Genomic DNA, 22787 nt, shown 5'->3' on the forward strand with positions numbered 1-22787 from the left:
AAGGCCATATATGACAAACCATCAGCTACTATCATACTAAATGGTGAAAAAATAAAGGCCTTTCCTCTAAAATCTAGAACAAGAGAAGGCTGCTCATTCTCCCTATTCTTATTCAATGTAGTGCTGGAAGTTTTAGACAGAGAGATCAGGCAAAAGAAGAAATAAGAGGCATCCATATCAAGAAAGAAGTAAAGGTATCACTTTTTGCAGATGACATGATCCTGTATATAGAAAACCCTAAAAATTCCAGCAAAAAACTATTTGAAACAATAAACCAATATAGTACAGCCACAGGATACAAAATCAATATGCAAAAATCTATTGATTTTCTATATGCCAATGATGAAACTTCAGAAAATGAACTCAACAGAACAATTTCTTTTATAATTGCAACAACAAAAAAATAAATAAAGTACTTAGGAATAAATTTAATAAAGGATGTGAAGGGCTAATACACTAAAAACTACAAAACATTATTGAAAGAAATTGGAAGAGACACAATGAAATGGAAAAATATTCCATGTTCATGGATTGGAAGAATCAACATAGTTAATATGGCCATATTACCCAAAGCAATATACAAATATAATGCAATACCCATCCAAATCCCAAGGTCACTATTTAAAGAAACAGAACAAAAATTACCAGGTTGGTATGGAACCATAAAAAATCCCAAATAGCCAAAGCAATCTGAGGAAAAAGAATGAAGCCAGTGATATCACACTACCTGACTTCAAATTGTACTGTAGATCCACGATAATCAAAACTGCATGGCACTGGCAGAAAAAGAGACATACCGACCGACAGATCAGATTTGAGAGTCCAGAAATAAAACCACACATATATGGACAAACCATTTTTGACAAAGGAGCCAAAAACACACAATGAAGAAAAGAAAGTCTCTTCAATTAATAGTGATAAGAAAATTGGAAAGCCACATGCAAAAGAATGAAACTTGACTACAGTGTGTCCCCATGCACAAAAATTAATTCAAAATGGATCAAAGCCCTAAATATAAGATCTGAAACAATAAATTACATAGAAGAAAGCATAGGTACTAAACTCATGGATCTTGGCCATAGAGAACAATTTATGAATTTGACCCCAAAGGCAAGGGAAGCAAAGGCAAAAATAAATAAATGGGACTATGTCAAACTAAAAAGCTTCTGCAGCCCTGGCTGGTTGGCTCAGCGGTAGAGCATCAGACCAGCATGTGGAAGTCCTGGGTTCAATTACCCACCAGGGCACACAGGAGAAGTGCCCATCTGCTTCTCCACCCTTCTCCCTCTCCTTCTTCTTTCTCTCGTCCCCCTCCCGCAGCCAGGGCTCCATTGAAGCAAAGTTGGCCTGGGTACTGAGGATGAATCCATGGCCTCCGTCTCAGGTGCTAGAGTGGCTCCAGTTGGAACAGAGCAATGCACCAGATGAGCAGAGCATCGCCCCCTAGTGGGCATGCCGGCTGGATCCCGGTTGGGTACATGTGGGAATCCGTCTACCTCCCTGTTTCTCACTTCAGAAATAAATAAATAAATAAATGAAAAGCTTCTGCAGAGTAAAAGAAACTGACAACAGAAGAAATAGCGCCCTGGCCGGTTGGCTCAGCGGTAGAGTGTCGGCCTAGCGTGCGGAGGACCCGGGTTCGATTCACGTCCAGGGCACACAGGAGAAGCGCCCATTTGCTTCTCCACCCCTCCGCCGCGTTTTCCTCTCTGTCTCTCTCTTCCCCTCCCGAAGCCAAGGCTCCATTGGAACAAAGATGGCCCGGGCGCTGGGGATGGCTCTGTGGCCTCTGCCTCAGGCACTAGAGTGGCTCTGGTCGCAACATGGCGACGCCCAGGATGGGCAGATCATCGCCCCCTGGTGGGCAGAGCGTCGCCCCCTGGTGGACGTGCCAAGTGGATCCCGGTCGGGCGGATCCCGGTCGGGCGGATCCCGGTCGGGCGCATGCGGGAGTCTGTCTGACTGTCTCTCCCTGTTTCCAGCGTCAGAAAAATGAAAAAAAAAGAAAAGAAATAGCCAACTAAGTGGGAGATGATATTTGCAAACAACAGCTCTGATAAGAGCTTAATATCCAAAATATACAAAGAACTCACAAAGCTCAGCAACAAACAAGCAAGCAATCCAATTTAAAAATGGGGAGAGAACCTAAACAGACACTTCTCCCCAGAAGACATACAAATGGCCAACAATATATTAAAACACAGTCATCCTCATTAACTATTCAAGAAATGCAAATCAAAACTACAATGAGATACCACCTCACACCTGTGAGATTAGCTATTATCAACAAGACAGGTAATAACAAGTATAGGAGAGGCTGTGAAGAAAAAGGAACCCTCATTCACTGCATGTGGGAATGCAAATTAGTACAACCATTATGGAAGAAAGTATGGTGGTTCCTCATAAAATTAAGAATAGAATTACCATATGACCTGCAATCCCTCTACTGGGTATATACCCCCAAAACTCAAAAACATTGGTACATAAAGACACATGCAGCCCTTGTTCATCACAGCACTATTCACAGTGGCCAAGACATGGAAACAAACAAAATATCCCTCAATAGAGGATTGGATAAAGAAGATGTGGTGCATATATACAAAGGAATACTACTCAGCTAAAAGAAATGATGACATAGTGACATTTATGACAACATGGATGGACCTTGAGAACATTATACTGAGTGAAATAAGTAAATCAGAAAAAGCTAAGAACTGTATAATTTCATATATAAGTGGGATATAAAACTGAGACTTATAGATAAAAGTAAAGTGGTTACCAGGGGGAAGGAGGTGTGGTGAGGGGGGGGGGTGAAAGAGTGTAAAGAGGGACAAATATAAGGTGACAGAAAATGATTTGTCTTGGGTGATGGTTATACAACATAATCAACAGTTCAAATGCTATAGAAATGATTACCTGAAACTTGTGTATTCTTATTGATCAATGTCACCCTGTTAAAGTTAATTTTCTAAATAAAATTTAAAAAAAAGAATGGACAAAGTGCCTGATTAGACACTTGTCTAAAAAGGACATACAAGTGGCCAATATCACCAGAGAAATGAAAATTAAAACCACAGTGAGATATCACCTCACACTTGTCAGAATGGCTATCATCAATAAATCAACAAACAACTGTTGACAAGGATGTGGAGAACAGAGAAAACTCATGTACTGTTGGTGGGAATGCAGACTGGTGCAGCTACTGTGGAAAATAATATGGAGTTCTTTCAAAAAATTAAAAATAGCACTGCCTTTTGACTCAGCAATCCCACTTCAGGGAATATATCCAAAGAAACCCAAAACACTAATGCAAAAGAAAATATGCAACCCTATGTTCATTGCAGTTATTTACAATAGCCAAGATATGGAAATAGCCCAAGTGTCCATCAGTAGATGAGTGGACAAAAACTGTGGTGCATTTACAACCATGGAATGCTACTTAACTGTAGAATAGAAGGAAATCTTACCTTTTGTGACAGTATGGATGGACCTGGAGATTATTAAGCTAAGTGATATAAGCCAGTCTGAAAAAGACAGTATGATCTCACTTATATGTGAAATCTAATGAATAAAACAAACTGAGGAACAAAAGAGAAACAGAAGCATGGATACATAAAAGAAGCTGACAGCTGTCAGAGTGGAGGGGGCTGGAGGCTGGAAGAAAGAAGGTGAAGGGGCCAAGGGAAAAACAAATCAAAACAAAAATGTGTGTGTGTGTGTGTGTGTGTGTGTGTGTGTGTGTGTGTGTGTATCTCACATAGACAGAGACAACAGTGTGGTGATAGCCAGAGGAAAAGGGAGCTGGGGTAGGTGGAGGTGGGACAGGAGAGAAAAGGGGGACAGGAAGACACTTTGCTCGGGGCAATGGGTGCAGGATGCAGTGTGCAGGTGATATTTTGAGTCACACACGAAACATGTATGGTTTTGTGAACCAATGTTACCCCAATAAACTCAAATTTTTTAAATTACCAAAAATAAATTGCTGGTTGCATACACACACGCACACATACACACAAAATTGAAGTCATCTTTAGGTTATCACACTGATGAAAAAAAAAGAAAAAAGGCTGGGCAGGCAGGAAGGAGGTCGGAGCAGAACCTTACTAAAGGACTGAAGCAGTGCTTTCAGGCATTGCCTGTAAATGGGGGCTGAAGTGAACCAGAGGACATCTGTTCCTTTCACTAATATAAACATAAAGGGTAGTACAGACACAGTCCTTTCCTCCCTACAGATACAGCCCACCACCTGAAAGTTAAGTTCATCCTCGAAGACCTGGCACCCCTGAAGCATTCTGCCGCTGTCCACTGGCTCTGTAGCCCAGGAAAGTTTATACACTCTCTAGCATCCCGCCAGGTTGGAAGGCCACGGGACAGTCAATTCTGGAGGCACGGAGGGCTTCATTCGAGCTCCCTCCCCGCAGCTGTGAGGCCTCGGACGTAACGAGGGAAGAGTCAAGAACACGGAACACAAACAGCTGGACTACAAGGCACCTCAGGGAGGAGCTGGGAGGTGAACCGTAAGGAAGCCCAGCTGCAAAGCCAGCTGCTTCCCCTTTAAGCACCTGCTGGTCCGCCCCGCGGAGGGCCGCCCGCCGGAAGTGAGTGCACTCTGCCACGCGGTCGGCTCCCGGCGGGTCGCGGCGCTCGGTCCTGCCGAGTGGCCCGCGCCTAGACGGAGTCTCCTCCTCTCTCTGCCCCTTCCCAGCCTGCGGGCTGTTCCAGCGACCTGCTCGGCGGCACCCAGACCGAGGCCCAGCCTGGTCTGCGAGACCCGCCCCCCGCCCCGGTCCCGACACGCACTTCCGTCGCCGCCTCTGCGGGGACGGAGCCCAGAGGGGAGCCGGAGCCCGGAGGGGAGCCGGCGCGTCGCGGGCAGTAACGGATGCGCTGGTGGTCGTGATGCAGGACCTCCTGACCCAGAACCATGCCCTCCGCAGGGAGAACAACGAGGTCACGGACCAGGTGCGACGGCCGCTTTGCGAGAAGGCCACCCTGCTTGCCCCCTGGCCCGCCCTGCTAGCCCCGGCCCGCCCTGCTAGCCCCGGCCCGCCCTGCTAGCCCCCTGGCCCGCCCTGCTAGCCCCGGCCCGCCCTGCTTGCCCCGGTCCGCCCTGCTTGCCCCCTGGCCCGCCCTGCTAGCCCCGGTCCGCCCTGCTAGCCCCGGTCCGCCCTGCTTGCCCCCTGGCCAGCCTGCTTGCCCCCTGGCCCGCCCTGCTAGCCCCGGTCCGCCCTGCTTGCCCCCTGGCCAGCCTGCTTGCCCCCTGGCCCGCCCTGCTAGCCCCGGTCCGCCCTGCTTGCCCCCTGGCTTTTCCCGAAACGTTTCAAGGCGACTCCGCCCGCCTTCCCGAGTTTTGGACCCACGCAGCCTCTTACCTGAGATTGCACGAGGCCAGGTTCTCCAGTGACAACCTCCAGGTGGCGTCTTTAATCAGCCGCCTCTCGGGGCCGCAGAGCACTGGGTAGTCCCCTCCGTGGAAGGGGAGAGCCCCGTCCTAGCTCCCTACGAGGGCTCCGTGGACGCGCTGCCGGGGGCCCTCGGCGGGAACGGGTAGGAAACCACCGGGCCTGGACCCTCGTGTGGGGAGGGAGGCCGCGAGCCGCCGCTCTCCCCACAGCCTGCTCTCCCCGGCCCTGCTCTTGGCTTTGGTTCAGGAGGAACTCTCCAGTTCCCGGCTGCTGGCCTGGCCGCCTGTTCTTGCCACCGCCAGCCGCTCCCGTTGCTCTCTGCCCGGAAAGCCAGCCACCGGCTTGGGCACCTGTTAGAAATGGAACTGGCCGGCCCGGATCACGCCTCTGCCAGCTGCCAGCTCTGAAGCCTGACAGTTGCCGACCGAGTTTGAAAATCAGGGTAACCTAGGAAGGTGCCTGAGGTGGCCACAGCCCCCGGGACACGGATTTGCATCGCTCAGGTCTGGGAACAACTTCCATGGTTACCGTTCCCGACAGCCAAATTTGGACTTCGCTCCCCCAATAACCAGCTTTGCACATACTTCATTTCTGTTCTGAAAACACACGAGTCTCAAATAGTGCCTGCCTTTAAGTCAGAGAAATCCAGGCACTGAACACTACATGGAAAAACTGTTCACTTTTAAAACTTAAATACGTATTTATCTTACATTACCATATGTTTAGTACTGTACTTGGTTTACAAGAGAAACAAAGTTGTGTCCTGAGAAAAAAGTTCCAACTGTGTATTTTGATGTTTGATAAATTAATGCTTTCGTGTATAACAAAATGTTAACATCTGGTTTTTTTAATGGCCTTTTTTTCCGTCTCATAGTCTAAAAACATACAGCGTACAAAGGAGACAGAAGACACAGTTGAACAATTTTTATGTTTGCTGCTGAAACAAGCAAAGATTTTTTTTTAATGTATGTAACTAGTGAGAAAAAATAATAGGAATAAGGCATTCTTTGAACTGTATCCACTTGAATATCCCTTTTTATATAATGACTTGGCTCCCTCATTTTTTGTAAATTACTTTGCATTTTTGGCCTGTTTTTCTTCTGTAATTAAAGGCATTGCTTGGTCATTAAAATTTGTTTCAGATATCTGTGATTACTATATGGGACCAAAGACAGGATGGAAAACGGAAGATCTGAGCCCTTCTAGTAAACAAAAGGGTTCTTTAAATCCTCTAAGGTGGAAAAACTGTAACCGCCTTTACTTAACCGTCCATGGATTTTGTTATTCTGGTAGTTATTGTAGTCTCACTAAAATGTCTCCTTGAATTCTTGTTACACTACTTCATATTCAGAAAAACTCAGCCTCATTCGTGGACAATTTATGTACTTGAGGACCATAGGAAAAACTTCTAATTATAGTTTTGCCAGGTGGGGTTGATGACGGGTTACTAATGATTTTGTCATTTCTGTTCAGCATTACAAGAATTCATAAGGAGACTGGGCCCCTCAACGTGACCTCTTATGCACCACATTTTGCAGCACATATGTACTAACCAAATAAACTGAATCTTGGGCCTATTGGTTGATAATTTCAAAGCAGTGTTCTTCCCACAATAATAATAATAAAACAGGATATAGCACCAAATTTTTCAGTAAACTTTAGAACCCATATTTGATAGGGTACATACACTTTCTAATGAAAGATCAAAATCAACATTTAATTAAAAATGTAACAAATCAAAATATCTCTTAATTTTCTGTAGCTGTCTCTTATTTAAGATCACTTAGATCTCCACCAAAAGGGGGAAAAATGAGAGAAGAAGGTGCACTAGGCTTGCTTACAGACAGTTACACAGAAAGAAAGGAGCCAGTAGAGAAGGTCACGGATAGACTCATATCAAATTTTTTCACATCCGAAATCAAGTCATAACCGGTTATGATCAATTCATTGTCTTTTTTTTTTTTTTTTTTTTTGTATTTTTCTGAAGCTGGAAAAGGGGAGAGACAGCCAGACAGACTCCCGCATGCGCCCAACTGGGATCCACCTGGCACGCCCACCAGGGGCAATGCTCTGCCCCCCAGGGGGCGATGCTCTGCCCCTCCTGGGGGGTCGCTCTGCCGCGACCAGAGCCACTCTAGCGCCTGGGGCAGAGGCCAAGGAGCCATCCCCAGCGCCCGGGCCATCTTTGCTCCAATGGAGCCTCTGCTGAGGGAGGGGAAGAGAGAGACAGAGAGGAAGGAGGGGGGGTGGAGAAGCAAATGGGCGCTTCTCCTATGTGCCCTGGCCGGGAATCGAACCCGGGTCCCCTGCACGCCAGGCCGACGCTCTACCGCTGAGCCAACTGGCCAGGGCCCAATTCATTGTCTTTAGTCTTCTAAATTATCTCCAGGGAATGGTTCATCTGGGCCTTTGTTAGGATCACCAAGGTGGCCAACAGGCCACTAGAACTTCCCTATGGATTTCTTTATCTGCCAGACTTTCTCTTCTGCATGGGCTTATAATGCTTGGTATCTTTAGCCCTCTGTCTTAATTCATAATAGATAATCCTCAGTGTACTTCCTCAGGGATTCTTCATTCTTGGGAGACCCTTAATCACTCTTTCTGCTTCTCAAGTCTTTCGAAAAGATCAAAAGGTCAGGAAAGATGTTTTCATGGAATTCATGTCTATAGTAAGTTCATCTTTTTCAGACCTAGATTCCAGCTTTGGCAAGCTGCTGTTTCTGAGCCTCCTCCATCACCTGGGATATAGTCCCTAAAAACCCATTCATAGTTTTCCCCATCTCCAAGTATTTCACGTGGACCTCCTCAGACTTACTTTTTAATTCCAGGTTCTCCATTTGCATGGCTTTAACTACCATGTCCAGGTTCTTCTGGCTGAACTGCAGTAATCCATGATGGGACCAATGGACAGACAGGCCCACAGCCTGAAGACATGTGAGGGCACCTGTCACTGGAATATCCAGAGCTCCTGACAAATCAAATGCCACCAGCCTTGCTTTAGGTCAGCGGTTCTCAACCTGTGGGTCGCGACCCCGGCGGGGGTCAAACGACCAAAACACAGGGGTCGCCTAAAGATTTTTAAATAAAATATGTATTTCCGATGGCTTTAGGCGACCCCTGGGTTTTGGTCGTTCGACCCCCGCCGGGTCGCAACCCACAGGTTGAGAACCGCTGCTTTAGGTGGACTTTCTCAAGAAGACTGGGCATCATGAGTGCTGTTTGTCCCAATGGCCACGGAAACCAACTTATTCAAGCTGTCGCAGTAGTGGGTCAAATGTGAGGTACAGAAAATGTTTTCTTAAAGCAGACTCCTTAAATGAGAACATCCCAAACTGCTCCAGATACTCCGTCAGCGTCAGCACCTAGCATTTCAGCTGGGGCTCTGAAGCTCTTCTCTTTGAGGTCCATGACAGGTTCTGACCCATGCTGAGAAGGGGTTTGCTGCCTGGACTGCTTGTGTTAACTGTTGCACCCAAAGAATCCACTGTTCCTCATCTGCTACTCTCAGAGTATCCCCTGAGAGTGTCTTTATCCTCGAGTGATTTCCATTTGTATCCAAAATTGAGGGGCACTGATAAAAGATAGATTAATCCCAGTAGAGGGCCAGGCGAGTTTAAGAAGGGGGTACATGTGAGAGAAAAAAAATGCACAAGTTTCTAGCTCCTCTTGAGTTTGATTTGTATGGCCTTACTTGATTTGGGCATTTGTGATTTGCTAGGTAATCAGGCAACTCTTCATATATTTAAAATTAGAGAATGTATTCACTTTAGAGCCAAATAAGCATAATTTGTTATAATGCTTTTGTTTTTATTTCCCTGTATGATGCAGGTTAAGATTTGATTGCCTTGGCTAAACTAAGATTCATCTAATATCTTTATTTTGGACATCTTAATTTCTTGCCAATTAATTGAAGGTAATGTGCTAGCAGAGCCATGACTACCTATGTAATACAAACTGCAGATAACTATTAGCTCAAGTGAAGGAAAATCCATCTCTACATCCTTTTAAATGATCTACTGTCATTCTTTACAATGTTTCTTTAGCTTTAGGGAGCATCAGCGTCACCTGAGGGGCTTGGCTTATTAAAACACTCAGATTGTCACACCCCGTCTCCAGAGGTTCTGATTGACTAGGTCTGGGTTGGGATCTGAGAATTTGCATTTCTAACTAAAGTTCCTAGTTGATGCTGACGTTATTGCTATAAGGATCAAACAAAGTAGAAATAAGAAAAATATTTAATTCTCCCTAGTGCAAAAACAATTTATTTTAGAAAAGTTACCATTATCGGTTCTTTCTCTACCTCTTGAAATGTATGTAACCCTTTTTAAAGGCAAAATAAGCCTCTTGCCTATTTACAATCCAGGAATTTCTCTTTGAAATGGGACCTAGAGCCATCTCTTTGAAATGTAATCATCTAAGAAAACAGCACCCTTATCTTAGTGGGGGTGGGGGGTTGGGGGCAGCTGTGATATAAAAGCCTAATTTCAGCGGGTACCTGGCTCCAAATTGCAAACCTACCTTTTGTCATAAAGATAGGAGAAATTTATTTTTCTTTTATATGAAGGTAATTAGTCCTTCCTGAGAATTAGTTGACAATTATTTATCTTGAGAACATGGATAGAATGGATTTCATCTGCTTGGCTATTTGTGGAGGGTTTTTTTTAGGTTGATAAGACATTTTATTTTTAATTATATTTCCACAACATTGATGAGAGCCACACTTTGAGAACTACACAACATGAACCTAAAGGTTTAACTTTTTCTCTAGAATTTACCTTTTTGTTTATACCTGTTCTTATAGCCTGTTGAACTCTTTTTTAAATCTTTAATTCTTGAATTTTTATTATATCACACTCCCTACTTCATAGCATCTACCAAATTGATAAACTTGTTTTATGTTTTCCAAACCATTAGTAAGTTCTGAAAAGAAGCAGCAAGGGCTCCTGTGATATGTACTGCTTATTATGCTTTTAGTCATCAGACAACTCTATGTCATGTAATGTGCTAGATACTAGGACACAGCTATGAATAAGAATCCTGACTCAAATTGCTTACAACTAGAAGACAAAGAAACGGGCTTATAATGCAGGACTGCAGTAGGGCAGCAGGAAGTGTGCCCCAACCCCCGGGCCGCGGACCGGTACCAGTCCGTGGGCTATTTGGTACCGGTCCACAGAGAAAGAATAAATAACTTACATTATTTCCGTTTTATTTATACATATTTAAGTCTGAACAATGTTTTATTTTTTAAAAATGACCAGATTCTCTCTGTTACAACCGTCCAAGACTCACTCTTGACACTTGTCTCGGTCACGTGATACATTTATCCATCCCACCCTAAAGGCCGGTCCGTGAAAATATTTTCTGACATTAAACCGGTCCGTGGCCCAAAAAAGGTTGGGAACCACTAGCATAGAGGAATGCCCCTAATCTCAGTTTTGGAGGGTGTTATGGATTAAATGTGTCCCTCTAAAATTCATATGTTAAAATCCTAACCCCTGGCCCTGGCTGGTTGGCTCAGTGGTAGAGTGTCTGCTTCTCCACCCCTCCACCTCTCCTTCCTCTCTGTCTCTCTCTTCCCCTCCCGCAGCCGAGGCTCCATTGGAGCAAAGATGGCCCAGACGCTGGGGATGGCTCCTTGGCCTCTGCCCAGGCGCTAGAGTGGCTCTGGTCGCAACAGAGCATCGCCCCCTGGTGGGCAGAGCGTAGCCCCCTGGTTGGCATGCCAGGTGGATCCCGGTCGGGCACATGTGGGAGTCTGTCTGGCTGTCTCTCCCCATTTCCAGCTTCAGAAAAATACAAAAAAATAAAAAATAAAAATAAAATAAAATCCTAACCCCCAATGTGCTGGTATTAGGAAGTTGGGCTTTGGGAAGGTAATTAAGGAATGAGAGTGGAGTTCTCATAAATAGTATTAGAGCCCTTATAAGAAGATTCACAAGAGCATCCTTCTGTCTGCTCTCCATGTGAGGATATGAGAAGACAGCCATGTATAAATCTGGAAGCAGACCTTCACTGGACCCAGGATGCAGACACCTTGATCTTGGACTTCCCAATCTCTAGGGCTATGAGAAATAAACTTTTATTCTTTAAGCCACCCAGTCTAAGTTATTTGTTATAGCAGCCCAAGCTAAGACAGGAAGTCAGGGATGGCTACCTAAGAGAGTTGCCAAACTAATATTCCAAGGATGAGTAAGAATGAGGGGAAGAAAAATGTTACTATAGGCAAAGGACCTGTATTTGCAAAGCCCAGAGGTATGAAAATATGATGCATTTAGGGAGCTCTGGGTAGTTCAGCAAAGTTGGGGGTTGGTTGGAGATGCTGCTGGAGGCCGGATCACTATGTGTGGGAACAGTTTGAAATCCCTCAAGTCCATCTAATTTATACAATCAGAAACTCAGAAAAATTTTGCAGTCTCCCTTGGGAAAGTAGTGAATATATTCTGGGCATATGTGTTCTTAATCTCTCTTGGATCATTAGCTCTGTTGGAAGTCAGCTGTCATATAGTGAGAACATTCAAGCAGTCCTGTGGGGTGGTTGGGGGGACCAGGCAGTTGCTCATAGATTTTTTGATAACCAAAGGAAAAGTGGGTCCTCTGTTGCTCATTAGTACTCTGTGCGATGGCGCTGTGGGTTCCTAACTGTGGCAGGGCATTGGCACCCTGTGCGATGGCGCTGTGGGTTCCTAACTGTGGCAGGGCATTGGCACCCTGTTTGTAAAATCTGATTTTACAAACAGAGTTTGTAAAATCTGTATTTTCTGGTTTTGCTCACTTTTATTGTTAAAAATGGCGCTGCCCACGTGAATGGTCGTCGCCCAGGTGATACCATTAATTACTTTTATGCTTGGGAAGGGGCTCAGTTATGCTAATGTGTGCTGGAGGAGGGCTTTCGCGCCAAAAAGTTTTAAAAGGAGAAGCTAGGAGGCCATTTTGGGAGGAGACCAGGTCATTGCAGGGAGAAGAGGCCGTGTGGTTGCAGAGAGAAGAGGCCATGTGGTTGCAGGGAGAAGAGACCATGTGGCTGCAGAGAGAAGAGGCCATGTGGTTGCAGAGAGAAGAGGCCGTGTGGTTGCAGAGAGAAGAGGCCGTGTGGTTGCAGAGAGAAGAGGCCATGTGGCTGCAGAGAGAAGAGGCCATGTGGTTGCAGAGAGGAGGAGATGAGGAACAGAGGTGAGGGGCTCTGTAGGCTCCGAGGGGCTGGTGAGGTCCTTTGATTCTAGGAAAACTCGGGTGTGTCCGTAGCTTTGTGAGCCCTGAATGGATGGGTTTTGGAGCCCAGTGTGTTTGTGTATACTCGCCTGCCAAGTAGAGGTTAGAAATAAAAGATATGGCCCACCAATTTTTGGCTCCGTTGTTTCATTACGATCTACCTGAATCAAATTCAAACCTGCACAACCTTAGCGGCTATGACGGAGGTCACAACTACTGGACTTACATTGGCATAGCCAATATTCATTCTTCCTTAGCCAGAAAACTGATTTTTAGCTGGGGATATGACATCTGCCAATAAAGACTGCATTCTCCAGGTTACTTGATACATCATATGTGCCCATTTTATATGTCATATGCTTGCATTCAACTGAGTGCTAGCCATTGAGGTCTAGGCAATGGTGTATGGTAACTTCTAGCAAACCTTCTTAAATGACCGCTGGCACACTTTTCTCCTGTGTTCTCTCCTGCTTCCTGGATTTCAGTTATGATAATGGAATCTTAAAAGATGTCTCAGACCATGAGGATAAGGATCATAAACTGGAGGTGGTAGAGCCTAGGTGTGTGAGGATGAAGGTACCACATCACCAGCCTTAGTCTACCTGCTTCCAAGCACTACCAAATGAGCTAAGCAAAGAACTGACTCCTTTGTCAGGAGAGGGAGTTCTCACTCTCTGCCGAGAGGTATTTGATAATTGATATGAGTTAGTAACCACTGCCGGTTTCTCCTCTGTCCCTTTTCCAATTGGGAGTTTTTAATGTGATTTCCTTGGCTATCCATTGCCATGGAGACCTTCTAAGTTATACACTGTCATACCATAAGAAGCAACATATCACCTGAAGGGACTGCATACGATGCAGAGGCCCTGAACTTGGAGGCTTCTGATAGACTTGGGGACTACATAGGATTTGTACATTGTTTCCTCTGGATCGGAAACAGCTGAGCCTGGATTGCAAAAACCCAAATGAAAAAGGAAAGGGATTTGGTCTAAGGTGGAAATAACAGAATTAGAGAGGGGAGAGGTTCAAGGTGTGTTTTAGAGAAAAATGACAGACCATACAGATAAATAAGATGTGGGAAGTGTTTCTTCCTCTCTCCAATGCAGGAATATTGGAGGTTCCATTTCCATTTTTCTACATCTTCTTTCTTGTTCCTTCTCAAGGGAGGAGGAGGGGATAAAATGATGGGTTAGGGCTCTCTAGCCTTTAGACAACTTTTCCCTGCGTTTAGGGTCTGGAGACACACACTTTCTGTGTCCAGGAAGAGTGGGTCCTCTGTTGCTCATTAGTACTCTGTGCGATGGCGCTGTGGGTTCCTAACTGTGGCAGGGCATTGGCTCTCTGTGCGATGGCGCTGTGGGTTCCTAACTGCGGCAGGGCATTGGTTCTCTGAGGTATGGCACTACAGATTCCTAACTGTATCTGTCTCTGGTCCCCTCAGTCCAGTGTCCACACTGGTCATGGTTATTTTTCATTTGTTTAATTTCCCTGAGTAGTTCATTTGCTTTTCCTAAAAAGACTGGAAGTCTGTTTCTGACCTACAGCAATGGGTTATTAGTAAGAAGCATTTCCAGTCAAGTCTGCTCTTTGCTTTAATGCGAGATGGCACTGTCATTGTAATGATGTAATATTGGCTACATCTCACATTTCTCCCACTGGATTTCATTGTTTATAGTCACCCTTTGTCAGATAACCATAAATACCTGCATCAAAAAAATAAATCTATGCACAATCTCCAGTTGTTTTAAAAACAGAATAGGTTGATATATTATCTATTTTTGAAAGTCTTATTAAAGCTTAAACAAACAAAAAGAAACATTACAAGTTATGAAAAATGCATTGACCTTTGCTGTTCAAGCAAGTTCAAAAAGAGCAGGATAATTAAAGAAGACAAGCAAAAAGTCTAAGAAAATATACAAAGCTTGACTAATGATTATATTTTTTAAAAATAAAGAATCTTCATGAGTTATTTATCCTCTTGTAATTCATAAATGTTAAGAAAAACATACCAAGGAATGATTTGTAAAAGGTCATCAAAAGCAAATAAGACACAACTAGTTCATTGCTTCTCTTGTAACTGATTAAAGTTCTAGAAGAAAGCAGAAAAACAAAATGGGGGCAATAACAAATGGGACTGGACTCAGATGAATAATGTCTTCCTAAAACTCATGTCTACCCAGAAACCCAGAATGAAACCTTCTATAGAAATAGGATAAAATCTTTGCAGATTTGAATAGGTAAATTAAAATGAGTTACACTGGATTAGGGTGTGTCCTAAATACAATATGAGTGGTAGCCTCATAAAAGAAGGGGAGAATGCAGAGAAACAGAGACACAGGGAAGAAACGCATGCGACAAGAGAAGCAGCGATTGAATGACACAGAACTGAAAGCCCAAGGATGCTGAGAATTGTTACCACCACCAGAAGCTAGGAGAGAGGCATCAAACTGATTCTTCACTAGAACTTCAGAGGAAGCATGGCCTTACCAACACATTAATTTCAAACTTTAGGCTGTTCCCTTCAGTCACCCAGTTTGTGGTACTTTGTTATGGCAGCCCTCATAAACCGAAACAAGGTTAAAATAACAATAAAAAGAAGAAGAAGGCCTGACCTGTGGTGGTGCAGTAGATAAAGCATTGACCTGGAATGCTGAGGTCGCTGGTTCGAAACCCCAGGCTTGCCTAGTCATTGCACGAACGAGAAGCAACTACTACAATTTGTTGCTTCCTGCTCCTCCCCCCACTTCTCTCTCTCTCCTCTCCTCTCAATAAAATCTTTAACAAAAAGAATTTAAATTAATATTTAATTATAGAAAGTAAATAATGCTATAAAGAAAAGAACATGGAAAGATTATAATAATCAGAACCATGATTCCTAAATTAAATATTGAATTCAATGTTTATATTTGCCAAAAATCTGTTAGCTGCATATCTTTTAAGCCATAAGTAGCCTTATATTTGAATATTATTCAACATATAGTCAATTATCCATTACAAGCCTAAGAGTACGATGAGCTGGGGTTGATAAAAAGGACAATTTTATAAATTATAAGCTTCAAGTAACTTCACTTGTTAGGAAAACAAATAATAAACAACCAAGGAACTAAGTGTAATAAAAGAAGATATATTATAAAGTACTACATTAGGCTCTAGTTCAGATACAAAGGGAAGATACTAACTATGATGGCCATGCAGCATCAACAGAATGAGGTCTGAAATCATGGGCTATGCTTCCTGGAAATGAAGGCACTTTGTAGGGCCAGAAACAATACTTGAGATTTGGTGAGGCTGAGTTATAAGAAGCTGGGTGTGGGGGTAAACATATTTAATCACAGCTGTCTTTTAGAGAGCCAGGGTAACGGGCTCTGGACAACCTGAGCAAATGTTCAATAACTCTCTACTTGGTTCTCTGGGTATGCTCTCTCTACAGGTGTAACTGTGGCACTCGGGGTAGTCAAGTAGTATGAGATTAGAATTAACCTTAATTGTAAAATCGATTATTATTAACTAGCAATAGTATGCAGGAGCTTGTGACCATTAACAGCACCAAAGGATGTAGATTGGTAACAAGATATGAAAAGTGAAAAATGTAAAGTTTTGAAGCATATTATTTAAAAGAATAGGTTTTTTTTGGCTTCATATTAGTCATTCTTTGCTTTATAACACACTTCTATAATTACTCTAATTTAATGTAACTAAAACTTAGAAAATTTATTACTTTAAATTATAATATTTTAATGTTTGATTATCAATTTGTCTATTTTTTAATATAAAAATAAACACTGTTTATATCCTAATACATTACTGATTAAAATTGGTAACCAGATGTTTGGGAAGCTACCTTATTGTTGAATTATAATTAAGTGCAATTGCACAATCTTGTCATTTTTAAATGTTTATATTTTATATTTACAGTTTTAAATGGTTGTGTTTTCATGATGCCATTTAAAATATTCTAATGTAGCCTGACCAGGTGGTGGCACAGTGGATAGAGCGTTGGACTGGGATGTGAAGGACCCAGGTTCGAAACCCTGAGGTTGCCAGCTTGAGCGCGGGCTCATCTGGTTTGAGCAAGGCTCACCAGCTTGAGCCCAAGGTCGCTGGCTTGAGCAAGGGGTCACTCAGTCTGCTGAAGGCCCACGGTCAAGGCACATACGAGAAAGCAATCAATGAACAACTAAGGAGCCGCAACAAAGAATTGATGTTTCTCATCTCTCTCCCTTCCTGTCTGTCTGTCCCTATCTATCCCTCTCTCTGACTCTCTCTGTCTCTGCCACAAAAAAATACAAATAAAAATTTAAAAATGGTACAAAGGGTCCTTGGGTTATGACACAGTTCCATTTCTATGACAGTGACATATCCCAAATTTAAAAATAAAATAAAATATTCTAATGTATATCACCATTCCATATTAAAGGATGTAGGGCAACAGGAATTTATTGTGAGTTTTTATCTAGGCTCCCTTAACTCTATAAATTTGCTTTTAAAAAGCTAATGGACACCCAGTGCCTAGACATTGGTGTCATATACCATTCTCCAGTAAAAGGAACCATGGATCCTTGGAGAAATGGCTAATTCTAGGCACAGAGCAAAGACTATACAAAGTGACCCTGGAGCACCTTGTAAAGAAGTTAGGAGGGTGGTCTCCTTCCCAGGAGCATGCCTGTGCCTTTCCCTTCTCCCTCTTTGTCCCCCACAGGCACGTGTCTCCTAAACTCTAAGGGACCCTCACAAGACTTGCAAACAGGGGAGCAGTGGGCATCAGCAGCAGCAGCTCAGCCTGGGCTAAACCCCTGAAACTGTCCCAGAGACCTCCTTTTCTCTGACTAGCCAGTTGATAGGAGAACTCGAGAGTTACATTTTTAACTTGAGTAATGGTGGCTCTGGCTATGGTCAGTAAGCTTAATGGTTAATGCAGGTAGAGGCTTCATTGCAGGAACTAGGATACCTGAACAGGCCCATGGGACTTAAGGACATCTACAAGTAATACACACCTTGGTGCCCCAGGGGACTGCAAGCAAAGCCTTTGTGCTTCAAGGACTGAACTCCCGGTGACTATGATCCAATTAACTTTTACTATGATCGGATTAACTCTCCCTTGAAATTCCAAAACCCTTACCTCCCCTTTTCTTCCCTTTATAAAAAGGTTGGCTGGGGGTAGGGGGTAAAGACGGCTTGGGAACATAACCCTATCTTCTCATATCATTGGCCACCTGAATAAAGTGCCATAAAAGATCCAATCCCTGTCTTCTTTGGCCGAATTGGTGACAGGCAGCACAAATGCCAGTATTTCTGGTTTCACAGTGAGCTGAAAGCAGCCCTACCTTGGCTCACTTCTTTTCAATAACATTTCTAGAGAGCCCGAATTAGTCTCTGTTCTGTTACTTCTATTCAAAGCCCTTCCTTCTTTCACTGTCCCCAGCTTTAATAAACATACTTGCAAAACACAAAAAAATAAAAAAGGTAAGTGCTAAAAAAAAAAAAAAAACTAAGAGAGGAAGCCTATCAAAGTCATATCAGACCCATCCTTAAAAATTCTACAATGGTTGAAGCTATAAAACTAGAGAAAAAAAGAACTCAAATAGTGCAGTATTGGATTATAGTCCAGAGTATAAAATACCTGTGAGCCCCATGATTGCCCTAGCTTACCAGATGGAGAGAATTCCCCATGGCAGAAGAAAGGGAGAACCCAAACACCCAAACAAAGCATGGCTGGCCCTCTGCTTTCAAGGTTGGCAGAAGCCAACGCATTTGGAATTCACAGGTGTAAAGCCAGTATCCACGGCCACCATCACAGCCGCCCGACTCATGCAGGTTCGCATTGGATTCGGACAGACGGTAATGAAACAATGGAGCCAAGAACTGGTGGGCCATTACCTTTAATCCTAGCTTGCACCCTGCGGGCAAGTAAACACACACACTGGGCTCCAAAACCCACTCATTCAGTGCTCACAAAGCTACTGACTTATCCGAGTTTCCTAGAATCAAAGGTTTCTAGCTCACCAGACTTATTCACCTCTGTTCCCCATCTCCTTCTCCCTGTACAAACTCTGCACAAACTGGCTTCTCACTCAGCACTCCGCCATCTTGGCTGCTTCTCCTGGCCTCCTCCACGTGGCCTTTCTCTGCTCTCCTCTCTAATGCTAATCTCAGGAACCAAGAGAGAGCAAGCTCCAGGTCTGCCCCCATTTTATAGTGCAGAAATCAAAACTTTTAATCTAATATACAAACAAGGAAGTCTCTGATACAAAGTCACTTATCTGAAGCATAATGGGATTCCTCATAAGAGTGCACCACCCTATAGCAAAAAGGGTCAGAAAGGCTTAGTCCCAAAACCAAGCCCCAGGCTACAAAGATCCAGCCTGCCCACAGCCCTCCCCCAACACATATTAATACAAGCACGCCCATTCCAAGCAATCACCTGGGTGATGGGCTTCCACGTGGGCAGTGCCATCTTTAACAAAGTGAGCATAATATATTTTATCTGCCCAACAACAGGGCAGAGGAGCAAAGCAGAGAGCTGCAAAGCGAGCAAACTCTGGATGTGTGCAAAAGGGTCCCCTCTGGTGTTCAGCTGAGTATTGATCGACTTGTGAGTGAGGAAGCAGTGGAGGGTAGGGGAGATGTACAGCCACACAGCGGCTCCTGAAGACACCACGAAAGAGTAGCAGAGACAGCTCTCAGGTCTCACAGAAGGCTATGAAGAATTTGTATTCCCACCAGCCAAAGTGGAGAGAGCTTCTACTGTTTGGGGCATCTAGGAGAAGCCACCAAGGGAATTGCCTTCTAGAGGGGCCACATTAGCCTTAGAATAAAGTTACCCTGAGTGCAACTAGCAAAGCTTTAAATCAAGCCTAAAGCATCAAACTGTTTTCAACTAAATTATCTGCATTCCAGAACAAAGCCCAAATCACTTTAAGAAATACAAATGTCGCCCTGGCCGGTTGGCTCAGCGGTAGAGCGTCGGCCTGGCGTGCGGGGGACCCGGGTTCGATTCCCGACCAGGGCACATAGGAGAAGCGCCTATTTGCTTCTCCACCCCCCCCTTCCTCTCTGTCTCTCTCTTCCCCTCCTGCAGCCAAGGCTCCATTGGAGCAAAGATGGCCCAGGCGCTGGGGATGGCTCCTTGGCCTCTGCCCCAGGCACTAGAGTGGCTCTGGTCTCGGCAGAGCGATGCCCCCTGGTGGGCAGAGCATCGCCCCTGGTGGGCGTGCCGGGTGGATCCTGGTCGAGCACATGCGGGAGTCTGTCTGACTGTCTCTCCCCGTTTCCAGCTTCAGAAAAATACAAAAAAAAAAAAAAAAAGAAAAAGAAATACAAATGTCAAGCATCCAACAAGGTGAAATTCACAGTTTTGAACCTGATTTGAAAAAGAAAAATGTTACCAATCACACCAAGAAGCAGAAAATATGACTTACAACAAAGAAAATTTTAAAAAGAAACCTAGAAATTACTGTATGGCCAGTAGCCATAGCCACCATCACAGCCACCTGGCCAGTGCAGGTTCACATTAGATTCGGACAGACGGTAATGAAACAATGAGGCCAAGAACTGGTGGGCAATTAGCTTTAATTCTAGCTTGCACCCAGCGGGCAAGAAATACACACAGTGAGAAAACACTTCCCTTACCAATTCAGGGCTCCAAAAGCCACTGACTTATCCGAGTTTCCTAGAATCAAAGATTTCTACCTCACCAGCCTTATTCACCTCTGTTCCCCATCTCCTTCTCTCTGCACAAACTCTGCACAAACTGGTTTCTCCCTCAACATTCCACCTTCTTGGCTGCTTCTCCTCTCCTCCACGTGGCCTTTCTCTGCTCTCCTCCAGCATGGGCTCCTCTGCCCCATTTTATAGTGTAGAAATCAAAACCTTTAATCCAATATACAAACAAGGAAGTCTCTCATACAAAGTCACTTATCTGAGGCATAATGGGATTCCTCAAAAGGGTGGGAAAGGCTTAATCTTAAGACTAAAACTTTGGTGGGTGGTAGTGGAGCAACCAAATGGCCCTGTGATTGGCCACCATGAAAGCTGAAATGCCCACTAGTGGGCGAGAGGAACCAGGTTGACCAGCACTGCAAAAGTGGGCGGTTTTTTATAAAAAGGTTCGCCATCATGGGCTTTGGCTATAATAACCCTGCCTGCTTACAGCCTGTACCCCACACCCAATGCAAACTATTGATATAAGTGAGCAAACATATACATCATATTTACAAACTTATTTGACCCACAATTACACAGATGATAGAATTAGTAAACAAGGGTGTTTAAAACAACTGTTTTTGCCTGACCAGGAATTGGTTCAGTGAGTAGAGCGTCATACTGGGACACAGAGGACCCAAATTAGAAACCCCAAGGTCGCTGGCTTGAGCTTGGGATCATAGACATGACCCTATTGTCACTGGCTTGAGCCCAAGGTCGCTGGCTTGAGCAAGGAGTCACTTGGTATGCTGTAGCCACACACACCCTCCAGTCAAGGCATATATGAGAAAGCAATCAATGAACAACTAAGGTGCCACAATGAAGAATTGATGCTTCTCATTTCTCTCCCTTCCTGTCTGTGTGTCCCTATCTGTCCCTGTCTCTGTCACCAAAAAAAAAAAAGTGAATTAGGGGCCTTGGCCGGTTGGCTCAGCAATAGAGATTGACCCGACATGTGGATGTCTGGGTTTGATTCCTAGTTAGGGCCCATAAGAGAAGCAACCATCTGCTTCTCTACCCCTCCCCCTTCTTTTTCACCCTCTCTCCCCCTCCAGCAGCCACAGCTCAAATGGTTCGAGCGAGTTAGCCTTGTGCACTGAGGTTGGCTTCATGGCCTTGTCTTAGGTGCTAAAATAGCTTAGTTGCTGAGCAAGGGAGCAGCGGCTGATGGGCAGAGCATTGTCAGGTAGGGGGCTTGCCAGGTGGATCCTGGTCGAGGTGCATGTGGGAGTCTGTCATTCTGGCTGCCCACCTCTTACTTAATTAAAAAATAAAATAAAAGGGGGCCTGACCAGGTGGTGGTGCAGTGGATAGAGCGTCGGAATGGAATGCGGAGGACCCAGGTTCGAGACCCCAAGGTCGCCAGCTTGAGCGCAGGCTCATCTGGTTTGAGCAAAGCTCACCAGCTTGGACCCAAGGTCACTGGCTTGAGCAAGGGATTACTCGGTCTGCTGTAGCCCCATGGTCAAGGCACATATGAGAAAGCAATCAATGGACAACTAAGGTGTCACAACGAAAAACTAATGATTGATGCTTCTCATCTCTCTCCGTTCCTGTCTGTTCCTATCTATCCCTCCCTCTGACTCTCTCTCTATCTGTAAAAAAAAAAAAAAAGGAATCAGGGACAGATAAAATCATAGACAGAAAAGGGAATCTTTTACTTTTAAAGAAAAGGGTCGATTTTTTACTTTTTTTTCAGTTTTATCTTGAAAAACTGATATTCTATACCTCCTGTACCTGCTCATATTAAGTGTTAAAAGAAATTGTATCACACAGCTGGTAGAAGTATAAATGAAATAACTTTCTTGAGATGCAATTTGGCAGTTGGTGGCACTTTTCATTTTTCATCCTGACTAACATCCACCCAGCAGCCCGTCTGGGGCCAATGCTCAAATCAGCTGAGCTATCCTCAGCACCTGAGGCTGATGCTTGGACCAACTGACCTATCCTCAGTACCCCGAGGGCTGACGCAGGAACCAATAGAGCCACTGGCTGTGAGAGGGGAAGAGAGAGAGGAGAACAGGGAGGGGGAGATAAGCAAATAATCACTTTTCATGTGTGTCCTGACCAGGGATAGAACCCGGGACACCTGCATGCTGGGATGATACTCTATCCACTGAACCAACCAAACAGGGCCATTTGTCATATATTTTGACCCAACAAGTCTACTTCTTAAGATCTATCCTAGAGACATTTACTTGCTCAGAGATGTGCACAAATATTTGGTCAGCTTGCTGTGCTTTATAATATATATATATACACACACACACACACACACACACACACACACACTAAAAGAATAAAAATAAAGGCTTGAATAAACAAACTATGGTAATATCCCAATACCAGAATGTTATGCAGAAACAAAAATTATACTGTGCAAGAATAATATTGTTACTATAAAAAGTTTGTATTATGCTATTTAATAAAAGAAGCATGATAAAAAAACAGGATGTATAACATAATCCG

The 22787-nt window shown here is 44.2% G+C and overlaps 1 pseudogene; it reads left to right on the forward strand.

Annotated features, from left to right (window-relative positions):
• The first annotated feature begins 3875 nt into the window (after positions 1–3875).
• Positions 3876–5829, forward strand: LOC136382906 (protein LDOC1-like; annotated as a pseudogene).
• Positions 5830–22787: the final 16958 nt, after the last annotated feature.

The sequence above is a fragment of the Saccopteryx leptura genome, chromosome 11 (genome assembly GCF_036850995.1).
Source record: "Saccopteryx leptura isolate mSacLep1 chromosome 11, mSacLep1_pri_phased_curated, whole genome shotgun sequence".
Taxonomy (NCBI): Eukaryota; Metazoa; Chordata; class Mammalia; order Chiroptera; family Emballonuridae; genus Saccopteryx; species Saccopteryx leptura.